The 16,599-nt window shown below is 47.2% G+C and overlaps 1 protein-coding gene and 1 long non-coding RNA gene across 8 annotated transcripts in view; both read right to left on the bottom strand.

Annotated features, from left to right (window-relative positions):
- Window positions 1-16,599, bottom strand: part of CAPZB (capping actin protein of muscle Z-line subunit beta) — a 134,160-nt gene that overhangs the window by 83,277 nt on the left and 34,284 nt on the right. The gene's annotated exons all lie outside the window — the stretch shown is intronic.
- LOC139081979 (uncharacterized) lies at window positions 2,786-4,694 on the bottom strand. The gene is made up of 2 exons (XR_011537562.1): window positions 4,528-4,694; window positions 2,786-3,836 (listed from the first exon to the last, which is right to left on the bottom strand). It is a non-coding gene; the product is annotated as an uncharacterized lncRNA (long non-coding RNA).

Below are 16,599 nucleotides of genomic sequence, written 5' to 3'. Positions count from 1 at the left end.
TCAAAGCCACAGTGCAAGCCCATTTGGCAGAGCAAGCCTCCTTCGACCTTTTGGGGTCTACCGTACATCATCATCGCTGGGGCAATGTCATCTGTTTAAAATTGAGGTGAAAACCACTCCACACAACATTAACCATTCCGCAGCGTTTCTGGTGGCTGGGTCAATGCCGTTTTGATCACCAGGAAAACATAATTGCTTTAAAGTCTCTGCTTTAAAAAAATTCTGCCACGATCACAGAAATTTAGATCTGGACAGACTTTTCAAGTTCACCTAAGTTCTATCCCCTCATTTTACAGAAAAATAATGAAGTTTAGAGAAAGTTTCATAAGGTCACACACTCAGTGGCAAAATCAGCACTTGAACCCACAGCTTCACGTTGAGGGGTTTTCTACTACACCTCATGCTATCTTTCCACCTGGCTCAGTCGCTAAGCAACTAAGTGAGGGATGAGTAGGCACTGGGCACACAGAGCTGAACTAGTCAGACATGGTCCCTGCCCTCAAGGAGCCTGTGACCTAACAAAGACGACAGGCAGAAAAAAACAGCAGGAAACAAGGACTACAGCATCCCACTCTACACTCCTCCCGTGACTTTTCCAGATACCCACAGTACCAACTTTCTTTTAATCCTAGAAGATGGGAATGCCTCTAAAATGTTTTACAAGGTCCATGCTTTCATACCGAGGACACAAAGCAATGAACACAGTCAAACCACTTCTCATCGGCAATGGGACACGCCTAGGAGCGTCCAATACTGAAACATGGCCCTGGGTCTGCTTTTTAAGTGTTTCTGCCTCTTCTGTCTGGCTGTCAGCTACACTTTCTCATCTGCTCTTATCTCATTTGCTGCTAATCTGCTAAGGATCAGGAAATTAGAAACTTCTTTAAAAAAATAACTGAGACAAGGCATAAAGCATAGGTTCGTAACCAGAGTCACAGTCCCACAGTTTTGTGAGGACTCTGACAGTGTGTGAAGGTGTGCGTGAGTGCGGGTGTGCGTGTTTTTCAAGGTTCAGGGCCCACCGCTTCATTCTTAAAGTCTCCAACTCTAAAGGCACAGGTGTGATCTGATAGTAATAAAAATTCCTATTCTCCTACTGAACCTGCAGGGTGGAACTAAGCAAGTCACCACTTAATCCCTTGGAGCCTCAGTTTTTAAGACTTTAAAACGTGGGCCGAACAACACCCTCCGCCTTGCAGGGCCGCGGAGAGAGTGAGGTAACGTGTCTGGCACAGCCTCCGACCAAGAGCATCCCGCAGTCTGTCCTCCTTAAATGGGAGGAACTCTCCAGGAGTGTAAAGCACGGGCTTATCTGCTAGGACTTTTACATAACAGTTTTTGGGTGCCCAAGGGCCCTTTCCTCCCTGATTTTCTGCTCATGTGACGCAGGTTTTCCATTTAGGCTGCCAGGAGTCTTAGAAAGGTAGGCGGGGTGTTATTTCAGTTTCCAAGTCATTAAGCACCAACAGAGGAGGGCAGGCTTCCACAGCTCTCGCCCCACACCATGTCGCCGGCCCTGTTCTTGATGGAGGGCATGGACTGGGGGCTCCTCCAAAGCCAAATGAGAGGGAGGAAGAGGACCTTCTGGGCAGAAGACAGAGTTGACCAAATTCCATATTCACCCACAAAACATCTTCTCTTTTTCTTTTCTGTACTGTTCTCTCCTTTTCCACTTTCTTTCTGAAGTCTTCTGACCCCTCTCTCTGGATGGAGAGCACCAAGAAATATTTCCACCATTTCACCTCCCTATTTACTGGTGCTCCCCAGCCCATCTGAGGCCATCGAAACCAGACAAATAGGACAGCCCTACAAGAGTCCCCAAACTACCTCACCTCCTCACCCAAGAATGAGACTTCCAAGTGCCTCTCTCCCTGGTATATCTATTCCAGAGCAAAACTTAGCAACCTACATATGGGCTCCATGTCAAATACTACCAGAGCCATCAGCTGGTTTTCCCTCACACACCCCTCAGGGAGTGAAAGACCCAAAAGGAATCACAGGCAGGAGGTGGAGCTGTATCTCTGCTGTCATGTGGGTAAGAAAAAGGTTTTGGATAACCAAGTCAATGTTTACAGCCCCAAAATCTCCAACTGCAGAACACAGAACGGTTTCTCTGCAGGAATCAGATTTTACCCAGGAAACTTGGTGGAATGGCAAAAATCCTCAATAAGGAGCTAGCAACGGGGGTCCTGAAGGAGGCACGGCTGTGCAGGCACATTCTAAGCGGCAAAGCAGAGCCCTGCGCAGCAAGGGGAGGAAGCGCAGGCACGTCTGGGGTTCTTCTAGCTCCCCCAGTAAGGCAGCTGCCCTCCGCCTCGTGCATCCTCCACCTCCGCCCATCCCTCCAACAGCTCAGCAAGTTTGCTGACCCCTCTTCCGTGTACTGAAACTCGGTTCCCAGTCAGCACTCAACCTACAGGCGACTGCAGTCTGCTCTTTACGACCCTGCCACGCAAAGCAGAGGGGATGACTTCATGCCGGGAAACACCCCAGGTCAGATGACAATGGACAAATCCACTGCTCCGGACTGCGGCCCGGCAGATTTCTCACGCACTGTTCTTGGCTCTGCTAACGAGCCAGCTGGGTGAAGTGGAGCATTTTATCCTGGGTGTGCCTCCCTCTACCTCTCCAGATTTTAAAACACAGAATCATAGAAATATTAAGCTAGGGGGATCTTAGAAACCATCTAATCAGCAGCTTCTTTTAAAAAGGAGGAAAACTGAGGCCCAGGTTTATCCATAGCCAAGTAAGACTTATCATATAACTAAACAGCAACGAACCAGGATCAGAAAACAAATTTCTTTATTATACAGTTTAGTGCTTTCCAGCTGTTTACAGATTAATCGTAAGTCAAAATTCAAGAATGGGGCTGGACTTACCCAAAAACATACTGTTTCTAATAAACCTCTCTACTATTAGAACAATGGTATTAAGAATACTTACATATCATCCAGATAATTTTATTTTTCTTCCAAATTAATTGTTCTTTACTAAGAATACAAAACATCCAAAATACAAACCAATCTCAAAAGAGAAACAGAAGAAGTCTTCTGTCTGCCAGGGGACCCCCAAGAGCCCCCCAAGGGCCAGGCCCGTGGGTCCGAGTTGGGAAACCCTCACAGAGCTCTGTGAGATGACACTATTATCCCAGTTCCACAGATAAGTAAACCAAGGCTTAGAAAGGCTAACTGGCTTGTCTCAGATCCAGAGCACTGAAGGACACAGATGACACAGAACAAAAACCCAAGGTCTGCCTCCCATGACTAAACGTTATCTAAGAGAATGTTAACAACCCAAACGAAAATAAAATTAATTTCAAGTGACTTTTAGAGAACAACTTGCCAGCTCACCAAATCAGACAGAGGCACTGGTCTCTCCTCCCATGCTGGGCAAATTATGGACAATTCCATCTACTACCAAATTCTGAAATGCCGTCACCTTGGATTATAGACTCCGTTCTCACAAACACTATCACCGATGGGTGGATTTCTCGACAACACGAAAGCCCCTTCAGACCATTTCTCTGGTTGATGGTTTCCTGGACCCCTTCAGAAGATCCGCAAGGGGCCATTACCTATTGTCTGATCATTAATGTTTCACAGATGTCTACAGCTGCCGCCTCTGTGTGATCCTGGCTGGTTTCAGGTAACAAGCCACTAATCCGTCCACTTTGTCAGCTGGTAGTTAGACACATAATTAGGGCGATCCTGAGACGTCTCCAATGGATGCCATACGTGCTGTCCATTTCTACCTCGATGGCACAAGAAATTCAAGAAGCCTTTCAGGAAAGTCTAAGATGACTAAACAGCAGAGCGTCCCTGTATTCCAAACAAGAGCTAAAAAAAAAAAAAAAGCAGTTTGGAAAAAACATTGTCCACATGTTCATTGATGAAGGCTACGAAAAGTAAAGTCCCTTTTTCATAGCAGAAGCAGCCAATTCACATAAACCTTCTCCCAAACTGATTTATAGGATGGCCTGGATGAAATCTGGAACATTTGGCCACAGGTTTACACCAATAACACACTGGACATACATTCCTGCCAAAGGTTTTGGGGGAAACATTGGGTCCAATGTGCAAACAGCACAAACGGACAGGTCACGATGGGAAAGCAGCAAGATTAAAGGATTTGGGAAAAGTAAAGGCTCCATATCAAGCCATGTCTTTCATCTAGAAGGTGGCAATGCTGCCTTTTCACTTTCATCCAAAGGGAGGACTAAGGAAAAGACAAACACGATGCTTACGCAGCAACTAAACCAGTTGGGCCGTTCCTTTCCCGGGTTCCTGAGCTCCTATCTCAGACACTTGTGTGTGAATCAATGTGGAAGACTCCCCTGATCTCCACCTGCCCCACCCGACTCAAGGGCAGCTCTTTATCACAGCACATTCTCTAATCTGCCAACCGTGGGCACAGCACATCACAGAACAGAATCCTGCGACAATGACCAGCCCTCTAGCACCCCAAATACATGGCCAAAGCTTTCATATACTTTGGTGACAGCAAAGCACAATGCAACATTTTACCAACCTGTGATAAATTTGCAAATGTAACCTAAGACCTGTCATAAAGCTCCCCACTTCCAGCTGTCGGATCCACCTGGCAGGGAGGGGAGATGCCTACAAGTGAGGTCCTTCTAGCTTCAACATTGAAGACCTAAGACACAGTTTTGCCGGCCTGTGAGTGATGAAAAGGACCTAGAAGACAGACAGACAAGGGTTTAAATATTTCATCTGCCACTTCTGGCAACGGAGGTCTGGACAAGTCCTTCACTTTCCTGAGCCTCAATTCCTTCATCTGTTAAGTGGAAATAATAACAACATTGCAGTGTTGTTTTGGGGACAATAGCATAAAGTGCTCGTAAAGAAACTAGCACAGTTCCTGAAACACATTAAGTGCCCAATAAAAAAAGAGCTATTATCACCATCCTCTTACACAGAGTTTAGTCCCAGAGGGCACAAGATTCTACCATCCAGTATGGGATTAAAACACCCACAGCCCTGCCCTTAGGAAGTTAACGTTACCTGAAGGCATGCAAGTGGGTGGCCAGGGAACAAGAGCCTGAAAATCAGTCAGTTAAGGCCACTCCTTTTTGGTTCTTTTGGGCTAGATGAAAGTGTTCTTTACAAGTAAAAACACTATTCCTCCATCAACAGACAAATTTCCTTAGAGCTAGTGAACATCTGCCCACGAGGTGTTTTCACAAGCTCAAACCCTCTTTCCTTCCACCCTCAACTGAATGCTGAGGGCTAGGTCTCAAGAAAGTTGGTGGCTGAGTAAGGAGCTTAAAGTCCTTCAATGAGTGAAGGAATTAACGAAAGGGAAGCAACAAGTTCCAATTCCAAAATACCTTTTGGATAACCAGGAACTAAACCCAAACAGTGAGCAAACGGTACTATTATTACCATCTCTCACGCCACCACCTAAAGCGGGCTCTGCCAACCGCAGCACACCACAACCGCCACGAACAACTTCCACCGCGCAGTTACTCCACGGCGGGCTCGGACTTACGGGCTTAAAATGCATTAACGAAAATAACAGCTGGGGACTGGCCCGGTGGCAGAGTGGTTAAGTTCGCACGTTCTGCTTCACTGGCCTGGTGTTCGTGGGTTTGAATCCCGGGCACGGACCTACACACCACTCATCAAGCCATGCTGTGGCAGCATCCCACATACAAAAAAGGAAGACTGGCACAGACGTTAGCTCAGGGACAATCTTCTTCAAGTAAAAAGAGGAAGATTGGCAACAGATGTTCGCTCAGGGCCAATCTTCCTCATCAAAAGAAAAATAACAGCTAAAACTTACTAAGGCATTGTTCGAAGTGCTTTCTATGCCAACAACTCACTTAACCTTACAAACAATCCTGGGAGGTCAGTGCTAGTATGAGTCTCAGCTGTGGAAACTGCGAGACAGACAGCGTGGTGAGGTTATACATGTAACGGCAGTGGAGCTGGGGTTCAAAGGCAGGTCTATCTGACCCCAAAGCTACATGCCTAATCACCACCCTGTAATGTCTAGCAGCCAGACTCCTGTGCCACCACACTCCCTTCTTGTCCTAAGAACCACGGCCACCTCTTTGTTTTCAAGACTCCAAAAAGAAGAGGGGCTGGGGGCTGGCCCCGTGGCCGAGTGGTTAAAGCCGTGCGCTCCGCTGCAGGCGGCCCAGTGTTTCGTTGGTTCGAATCCTGGGCGCGGACATGGCACTGCTCATCAAACCACGCTGAGGCAGCGTCCCACATGCCACAACTGGAAGGACCCACAACGAAGAATGTGCAACTGTGTACTAGGGGGCTTTGGGGAGAAAAAGGAAAAAATAAAATCTTTGGAAAAAAAAAAAAAGAAGAGGAGCTGGTTACTTTGCAGCAGTCTTGCACAGGTGAGTGGCCAGTGCGGGAGGCACTATAGCACCCTTCTTAAGGGTAGCGTTTGAGAGAGGTCGTCTGCAGTCAAATCCTGACTGTACCAGGTTCTAGCTGTGTGACCCTGGATTAGCGACTAAACTCTTCCGAGCCGCAGGTTCCCCAATCTATAAAATGAGGGTTATAATAGCAGATACTTCACACTGTTATTTTAAGGATCAACTGGGGGTAATCCTTATACAGCACTTTGCACATACCTGGGACATAGTCACTGCTCCCTAAATTGTACATGTTAAGTCAACAGAGAGGAGGAAGGAGGGGAAAAAAAGTAAAAGGACATAATCTAATGTTTCAAAGTAAAGGCCTCTCTGGCCTCCTGCCAGCCTCTAGGAAACACTGCTGGACGTGGTGCATCCACGGCGACGGCGAGCACCAGGGAGCTCTGGCGGCCGCAGAGCTGACGGCCTGACCGTCTGATCAAAGGAGGGTGAACTTAGGCTTGGAGATCCGAGCTGAGCCTGTTTCAGGACACAGTTCTACAAAGCAGAAACCCAGGGACGGCTTATATGACAATTTTTTATGAATTGGAATGCTCGATTCTCAGAATAGCGTTTTCTCATTCCACGGGAGATAAAACTGTTTCTCATGCAGACATATAAATGCCCTGACTGACAGCTTTCATTAAAAGCAAACAGTCTTGTAATATGGGACCTAAATTTAGTGAGGTCTTCCGTGAATGTACGAAATGTCACCCTGGCTGAAAGGCCCTCGCAACGTGCTTCTGAGAGCAGGATGGAGAAATTCGAGGACAAGGTGCTAAACGACGCAGGGGCTGCAACGTTCTTACCCCATCACCTCGGGTTAATGCCTTTCTCACCAAGAGAGGGAAACCACAGTCAGGGCCACGCAACTGAGCCCCAGGAGTCGCACTTTTCTAAATAAGTTTTTGAGTGGGAGGCTTGCTAACTTCGCATAAAGGAAATAAACAGTAACAGCAATTATTTCCCGTCTCTTGGTCAGGTGAATAAATACAGAATGCAAAGTGAGCCAGCCTAAGAAGCTTGTGCACCTTCTGCACAGTCTGAAAGACTTGGTAGGAAATGGAGAATCTCTACAACTGCAAAAGCGATGAGGAACAAAACACAATGGCAGTGAAATTCACTCCAGGACTGTCACAGCAAGACACCCTTCTAGGATTCCAAAGCTAGGAATGCATCCTCCCTGTGTTCCCACCAGCCCAGCGAAACCGAGTAAACTGTTTACCAGGGACCTCAGCAAATCAAGCCTCACAACTCAGCAGTGGGAGAGCTTCGCGACACAAAGAGAAAACATCTTTGCTCTCCTCTGCCAATTTTCTTATACTGAGCTCATAAGTTCCGTGACCAAAACGAATGGGAGGCACCATAGGAGAGCTTAGAAAAGCAGAGGAGTATGTTTTGCTAGGCTCTTTCCTCTAACATGAAGGGAGAAATCAATTCACTTTCCCCTCTAACCCTTGAATCCCAGGAGAACGCCAGTGTTTGGATGGCCTACACATGCTCAGCTTTCCGGCAGTGCCCCAGACAGGGAACCCATCCATCCACGTATTGTTCTTACCTCCCACCTCCTCCTACGGCAGGGGAGGGGCATGGGCACATGGTTCTGAGGTCACGCTCCTCACTTAAAGGATCGTGGGAATGCTACGGAAACACTTGTTACAGCTCTGCCAGCTGGAATGGCTGCTGACTAAGAGGCTGGAAAGCCAGGGGTGCAGGACCAGACACAGGAGGAAGGCGAGTGCAGGGAGGCGGATGTTACGTGTCATAAAACAAACAGAAATGATCACATTGTCCACTTTAAATATGCGCCACTTAATGTACTCAATAAAGTTGGAGGAAAAAAAATAACAAGGGGGGCGCTCTCCTACCACCTCAGAAGCGCACTGCTGCCCAACAGCTTTGGGAAAACAAGTTTTAATAAGAAAATTCCATTAGGAAGTCAACTTAAGGAAACCCAGAGTGTGCTGAGTGAAAAAGAGGTTTTCCCAAGCATGTCCTCTGAAAAATGACCACTGACGCGTCCCATGGCTCTCTGGGGAATCCGAAGCCCAGCAGAGGCCACGGACTTCACTTAAGCTTACACATGGAACTAGAACCCAGCCCCAGATCTGCACCACCTTTTCCACTTTCCTGTGCTGCTTCACTAGCAAGACTCAGCCAGGAGTAAGCGGCCCTGTGAGACGGCCCAAGTTAGGACTTCAGCTCTCGGACACACGAGGGCTTCAGGAAGGCAGTCCCACAGACCGGCCCGACTCCCCACCAGAGGCCGACAGGCAGGCCCTGGACAGCCTTCAAGGTCACCAGCAAGGGCAGCTTGCTCTCTTTTTTCTGGTTTCCCTTATAACCAACAGCAGGCAGCTGGTCAGTGCTGGGACGTCCTCTGACTTGGGGAAATGGCTTAGCTGAACCTTCTAAGAAGATTAAATCCAGGGCCAGGGAGCAGGTAGGAATCCATTTCCAATCAACGATGGAAAGCAGCCTTACTCATCAGCCAGGATTCATTCTCGCAAGATGTAAAAATCAGCAGTCCCACCCAAGATCAGAGAAGTTCAAGGAGGTCTGGAGTGTGGTGGCACATCCCGAATGAGAGAAGCCTGTGGGAAACACCGCCTTCTGGCCGTGGGCTAGCCGTCTGGAGAGACAGGAGACCAGTCTCTAGGAAGGTATTCCAAAAACGCCCGCAATGGGAAGGCGAGGTAAAGTACAGAACACCCCCCTCAGGTAAATACTCTCTATTTAAGGGAAGAAAAGCTGTAAAACATCTCAGACAACTACAGCCTCCCTCCTGCAGAGCACAACCCTGCGCACGTGCATTCACGGGAAAGATGGTGTCAACTAGGAAAGTCTCTGAGTTACAGGTCTTTTGCTCTTAGGAATCCAGGATCGAGTTTTGTTGACCTCGGAGTCCCACTTGCCCCTTACAAAATCCCTAAAGCACTGTGTCTTCCAGCAGCTGCTAGATCATCACCAGAGCTGAACAAGCCCCCACATCCAGGCAGCCTGTTTTCACACAGCACTGGTTATTAAGCAGCTCTTCCTCACATCTGCAACTTCCACCCACTGACAGTCCTCCTGCGCCACGGCAAGGATGTGCAAGTTCTGGGCCACAGGACATCCTTTCGAACACTGAAGCAGGCCATCACGTCCTCCCTCACAGCCAGCTCAGCTCCTGGCTAAACACTCCTGGTTCTGCCATGGGCTGGACATGACACAGCTGTGAGACCACTCACCATTGGGTGTCCCCCAGGGTTGATTCCACCGACTTGTTGACTGTCTGCTGTGGGCTGCACATGACCCATCTGTGAGACCACTCACCATTGGGTGTCCCCCAGGGTTGATTCCGCTGACTTGCTGACTGCCTACTATGAGCCACTCATCTTAGATCTTATTGCTCTTAGATTCAGTCCTTGGAGTCTCCTTGTTGTTTTTTTTGAGGAAATCAAGGTCCTAACGTCCAGTACTTGAGCAGTTTCTGCGGTGGCAATCACATCCTCTGCCCAGGCATAAGAAAGTAGGACAGGGCCAGAGCACGACCAGGCAGGGGGTTGCTACCGATTTTTCCAACAGCTGAAGTAAAACACCTGCATATTCCTGACAAGCCCAATAAACCGCTTAGAAAGTACTTCGAGGTACGACCACTCAGGAAACACTTTAATACAAGATACATGTGTAAGGAATGCATGTTAGAAACAGATGATGTAAAAACAATCTGCTTTCCTACGTAGATTAAGCATTTCTCCTGAAATCCAGCCCCAGCAGCTCAGTCCGACCTTTCCTCACAGTGAAAGGCTAAGTTTCAGCCGAGCCTAAGGCCAACTGTTCTGGGTGACAACCAGTGGATCCAAAGCAAGGAGGTGCGACGTTGCTAGGATGTGTGGTTTGTGCAGCTACGAACAATTTAAGGAGGGAAAGTTTGCATACATCCACGCTGAGCTCCCCTAGGCGGAGTGACTCAGAATTAGTGTCTGGATAGGTATTATTGCATCCAACTCTAATTTAGACAGACTACCACATTCAAAATCATGCTTTCCAACCATCGTTGATGAAGTTAGAAAATACACATAATAAGAAGAAGTACTGAAAACTCTCAGAGCGAATCCCAGCTAGTTTGCCATGCATTCCTCAGCTGTGCAGCTTGTGTCCCGGAGACAGGGTGGGGTCTATCCCCGCCCTGCATTCAGAGGGTGGGGACACATGGCACACCGGTGGGCTGAGCAACACCAGGAGTTAATCTGCTTGAGGACTTTTCTTGGAAGTAAAGAGAGCGTAGGAGGCGTACTTAGGAGCACTACATTTTCTCTGGGACTCAGCTTTGTTGCCCAGCCAGACCGGAGAGAGAAGGGTTTCAAGGCAGAAACAGAAGGCCCTATTGACATGGTGGGAGTGGGGGATAGCACATTCACTGAGCACCCACCATATACGTAAAGAACAAGCCACTGACGGGAGGGTGGCGATGGGTATGTTCACCTCTTGTGCACAACATAAACCCAGTGTGTCACCAACACGCTCAGAACTAGAACCAAAGAGAGGACCATTTCAGACCCTCCCCAGGCTCCAAAGTGGCAGAAGCAATGGTGATGCTGGCTGAGGGGTGGCTTGATGGCGGGGGGGGGCCAGAGCAGAAAAAGGCAAAGAAAACAGCAGCCCCGAGTTGCACAAGAGCACATGAGAGGTATCCACAGGGGCCCTTCAAAATCATCAGTGGCTCTCTCCTGATGGTGGAATTACGGGGGGCCTTACTGTCTGTGATTTTCAATTCTAATAGGCATACATTATTTTTTCTTACCATACAAAATGCTAAAAAATTTTTAAACTGACAGTTTTCAAAAACAAAAGCCAGCAACCACTCTGGTCGTCTAGACCTGGTACAGCATGTAGGAGAATTCTGTTCTCAGAACGGAGAGACCCAGAGTGTGCATTAAAATTAAACCAGACGATCTGATTCAAACTAATTTAAGCTAGAGGAAAGTGGAGTGAGCGGGTCTAGATAAAACAAGATTGGCCGTAGCACACGTAAATGGGGGCTCATTATATTACATGCTTGAAATTTTCCATAATAAAGTGTTTTGTAAAAATGTAAAACAGGCAACATGCCCTGCACTGCACGAAGCCGCAGCTGCCATCGAAGGCAGGCTCCCGCAGGCTTCATGATTAAACAGCAGGCACAAGTCTAATGTTCACTGGACTTTAGGCAACTTTCTCCCACTTGCACTGGGTCCAGGGCAGCCCTCCTAAGGGAGGAGCAAAAGGAAACCCTAGAAGCAGCTTTGCAGCAGCCCAGGTTCTTAAAGGACTGGAAAAACACAGGGTCCGCAAAAACCTTTCAACTTGGAAAGCTCTGCTTTGCTGGTTTCCTGTAAAGATGCCACCAGGCACTCAGGAATCTCCAACTCTGGTTTGTTTTTAAGAAAGTTCCGTTTCTTCTGGCTTTCATTTGGCTGCCTTCTGTATATTATAAAAATACAGCTCCTTTGTGCTGTGGAAACTAACTCCACACCAACTGCACTAAAAGTCAAGTCTGCACGATTTGCACTCATTCTATCAGCATACAGAAGGATAAACATGTGGATGTCTAGCACTAGTTTGATTTCATACCGTTTCCCCCCAAAAAAACTTAAATAATAGTTATACCCTTCTCTACAATGAGCACATCTTTTATAAAAGAGTTTTTTCTTAATCCATTCCTTATTTTAAAATAAACAAGATACTGTATAACAGAACCACATTAACATCACGCTGCTCAGGGCCCAGCTGGAAGCAGATACAAGGTTCTCAGGTCAGTTTCTGGCCCGTGGCTGCCTTTAAAAACTTCAAGAGCCAAGATTCAAATAATAACTCTGATGTGAATCTAAGTGCCTCCAGAGTGCCTGGCACTTCACAGATGAGAAAACGGAGGTGCAGAGAGGCGAGGTCACCTGACTAAGACCACAGAGAGGGTGTGTGATGGCTGCAGAGTGGAGTGTGTACCGGACACAGCCTTCCTCTTCAAGGAAGACACAAAGTCCTCCAGGGTACTTCATGGTTCCTACCCTCCGTGAGGCCAGGGATAAAGTGAAGAAAGCCACGGACCCTCTCCCCAGAGAAACGCATACACACAAAAGTCTGAGTAAGGTATCCGGTGGACTCACAGACCCCAGACCCTTCCCATGCCCCAAACATCCAGGTTAAAAACCTCTGTTCAGATTTTTGATCCCTTCGGTAAGAGGGTCTCCAGTTAGAAAAGGGCATATGTGGACCTGGCCTCAACCTCTCTCCTGAAGTCTGCCTGTCTCCTGGGGTCACCCCTCACAGTCTGTTCCCCACACCCCAGAACCTAGGCCTCCCAGGTACCTCTGCTGCCCCTCCCCCCACCATATAAAGGAACAACCTTATACTGAAAACTGAGGATGGGCCCCAAGGGATTATTCACAAAAACAGAACACGCCTGACCCCTGTCTAGATTATAAATCTAAGACTTTACTAAGACAAGCTACATCCTGGCTACTGCGGGCACTGCCATCTTCTTGGCCCCAGTTTTTGGCTTTTCCATTCATTTTGCTGCCACTTTCCACCTTGCAACTCAATCTGACATAAAGAAGCATGCCCTAGAAATCCAGACCCAATCCTGGACCCAAAATAGGTAATTTCAAGAGGTAGGTGAAATTCAGAGAAGAAATCTAGAAAGCAGTTTTGCAAAACAGTTCCAAAGTGAGAGGGGAAAGAAAAAAGTTCTTTCAGGTACACACTCCCTGGCCCAGAATCCTGTGAAAGTCTTACACAAAGCTTGTACAGGGACATCCATTCTGGCATTAGTTATAGGAGCAAAAAGTAAATAACCAGATGCCCAGTGTAAGGAAAGTATGGTACAACCACAGATGAGTCACTGTTATAAGCACTAAGAAATCTGCAGAGGTGTGTTAAGTGAGAAAAAGACTTACGTGATGTCAATAAGAAAAAGCAGGATGCAAAATTTAAAGTATAAAAGTTGTGTTTTAAAAATATGCTCAGAGAAGACAAAAAAACACACACACAAGGTAAACTGGTTCCATCCATGAGGCGGGGAATTCTGAGTGATTTATTTTTTTTCATCTTCTTTATACTTTTTTTGCATTTTCCACAAATGAAACATGCGCTTTTCCCCCTTTACCTTTTTCTTCTGATTATAAATGTACCACAGACTCTCTGTAAGAAATTCAAGCATTACAGAAAATAAGTCCCTCTACAACCCCACCACCAGGAGGTAACTACCCCAAAGGTAACTCTAACTACTGCTAATTTGGATTCCACTCTTCCAGCTGTTTTCCAACAAGCATTACTTTTAGAATCAAATAACTTCCTTAAAAAACAATCCATATGATTCCACATATATGATATGTCCAGAAAGAAAGATTAGTGGTTGCAGGGGGTGGGAACGGGGAGTAACCACAAATGGGTGCAGGGGATCTTTTTGGGGTGATGGAAATGTTGCTAAATTGGATTGTGGTAATGGCTCCACAATTCTGTAAATTTGCTAAAATATTTACAAAATTGAATCATACACTTAAAACCAGGGAATTTTATGATATGTAAATTATACCGTTTTAGGGCAGCTAAAAAAACCCCAAACACAACAGTGCCAGGACTAGAGGCACTGACAGGCCAGGAAGGGGAGGGAGGCAGACCCCAGCTTTGTGTCCTGCTTTTCTCAAGAGCACGTGGCAAGACCGTGTGGCAGGAACAGAGGCAGCGGGCAGCCTCTCAGCAATCAGATGAACGGCCTGCATGGAGAGGCTCTCCAGATACTCTAGGGGCATGCGGGGCAGAGGTCAGTTCCAGAGGATGCAGGCAGGGAGGCGCTGACCCTGAAAAGCCACTCATAAGGCTCGGGCTGAGCTGCCAGGCTCGCCTCTGAGACAAGTGGCAGATGAGACGGAGCACCGGCCCAAGAGCCCACATCTCTTACGAAGTTCAGGATGTGCCGTGCGCTGGGACACTGAGAGCATTACCCAACAGCAGCTTTAAAGCCGTCCCGATAAGATGTAACTCCCTGGAAATACTCAAAGGTGAGAAGAAACGGGCCAAAGTTTAGATGAATAATATCACAATCAGCCATCCAGGAAGAGCAGGTGAGTGGAAGATTACACATCACATAAAGGGCACAGTGACTGTAGACTGGAAGAGCATTCGGATGCCTGAAAGGGGGTAAATGGGGACAATTCTCTCAGAAGTAAAGGCAATTACGTATCAGAAGCTTTCCAAGTGTTCATACCCTTCCAGGGCTCTACCCTGAAGAAACTACTCAAGTTTAAGCACAAAGACACCAACTGTTAGGTTGCAAAAATTGGAAATAACCTCCCCAACAAGAGGGAAATGATCAAATCATCTGTACCTATTACAATGTTTGCACAATGTCCTTAAAAATATGGGAAAATATCTATTTTATGTTAAATTAGCAAAGTTGAACATAAAAATTTAATCTCAACTAAGAAAAAAATGCCCACACCCTGGAGAGAAATAAGATAATGAAAATGTTAACTGTTGTTCTTTCAGTAGGGATATCTTGTGAATTTTTTTTTCCTTCCTTTTATCTATTTTTCTGAACTTTCCAAATTTTTTATGAAAGGATTTCTCAATGTCTAAAAACCTGTGATCCATCTGCCAATTGGATTCTGTTAACCCAGGGTTTGTACTGTGTAGAAACTAGGCCTTACTTATTTTCCAGACATAGAAGTCTAATCATGGCTATGCTTTCTCAAATTACAACACCATGATCAAAAACGACAACTAACATACAATGATGATGGTGGCGCCCGCGATGACGAGGTGTGCCACCCACCCCAGCCTTCACTAGAAACACGTAAAACTCCTATCATCCTTTGGAGATAAGGATTTTGGAGTTTCTGTGGCTTTGTTTCAATGTGGGAAAGAAAATACCGACAAATTCGAAACTCAACCTAGACAGAGTCGTTGGGCAGGACCAGACCTAATCCTTGAGGGAACCCAGTATCAACTAGAAGGAAACTGGAACCACAAGATCTTTGTGCCTTCTTGAAGAGTGTTTTGTGAATGCAGCCGTCCAGCTACATGATTTTAGTTAGCAGATTTACTTAACAGACATGCCCCAAGGACGCCAGCCCAAGGTCAGGGTCTGCGCAGTTCAGCCAGGGCTCAGTGGAGAACGGGCGGAGGAGGCAGAGCCAACTGGCCCAGTCCAACACAGCCCCAGGAGGAGCTCGAAAGCCCTCTGCTCCTCTGCTTGGCAGCCTAGACCAGAACGCTGTGCCATACTGATGAGCTGGCCCCATCTCACCTGTTTGCAACTAACTGTAGTTAAGGAATAAAGTTTAAGAATTAGAACGGATTCCACGTTAGCTCTCTAATTATGATACTCTCGCCTGCAGTTTTGTGAAAAGAGGGTGGAGATGGAGCTAACAAGGGAGCTGTGCAGCCTCCAGCCTGGGCCGGAGTGGGAGGGGGCTCCAGTGCCTCCCAGGCCTGGCGTGGCTGGGCTTTGCTTTGGGAGGCGTATTAGCAACAGACCTATCAGCCAATCAAGTGCGAAGGGGCCATGGTCCATCGAGATGGGGAGCCAAACACTCTCCAAGTGATCACATGTCAGAGGGGGCTGCAGAGGCCTGGCTTAAGCAGGAAGAAGGGCTGTGTGCCTCGGGCCTGGAAAGGAATGCTGGGGCGGCTCCAAAGGAGAGAGCAAACGCCCAGAACGCCGACTTTCTCTCCTGGCACAGTCCACCTGTGAAGGGATTCTTCCTTGTCAGGCAGCGGGACTTTACTCCTAGTTATAAATCAACTTGAATGGGCTATCTCCTCTCCTCCTCCCTTCCACCCCTTAGGGTGAGTATTTGATTAATATTTTTCTTCTTTTGTCGCTCCAAGTTGAAGAGTGTTCAGAGACTGGGATGAATACAGACTTCCCACTTCCTCAATCCAAAAAGCCCAGAGGCAGAAACTCCCAAACTTCTTCCTCTCTGAACCATGAATCAAAACCTGGTGGCAGCTGTGACAAGCTGGACGAAAGAAGGATGCAAAGTGTTCCACCACCTCTTACCTATGATAGATAAATGTGTTTTTCTCCTACATTCAACTGCAAAAGATTCACATTAGAAGTTGCCTGGTGACCAAACCTACTTCGGTCCTCAGTTTGCAACAAGTTCTCACCGAGCCAACACATTTCCTAAGGGGACTGTTCGGTGTCTGTCAGTTTAACCGCTGGCCCTGCGCACATCCAA

This window comes from Equus przewalskii, chromosome 2 (genome assembly GCF_037783145.1).
Source record: "Equus przewalskii isolate Varuska chromosome 2, EquPr2, whole genome shotgun sequence".
Classification (NCBI taxonomy): domain Eukaryota; kingdom Metazoa; phylum Chordata; class Mammalia; order Perissodactyla; family Equidae; genus Equus; species Equus przewalskii.
The sequence above is the reverse complement of the archived record's forward strand: the minus strand, read 5'-3'. Positions and strand labels throughout refer to the sequence as shown.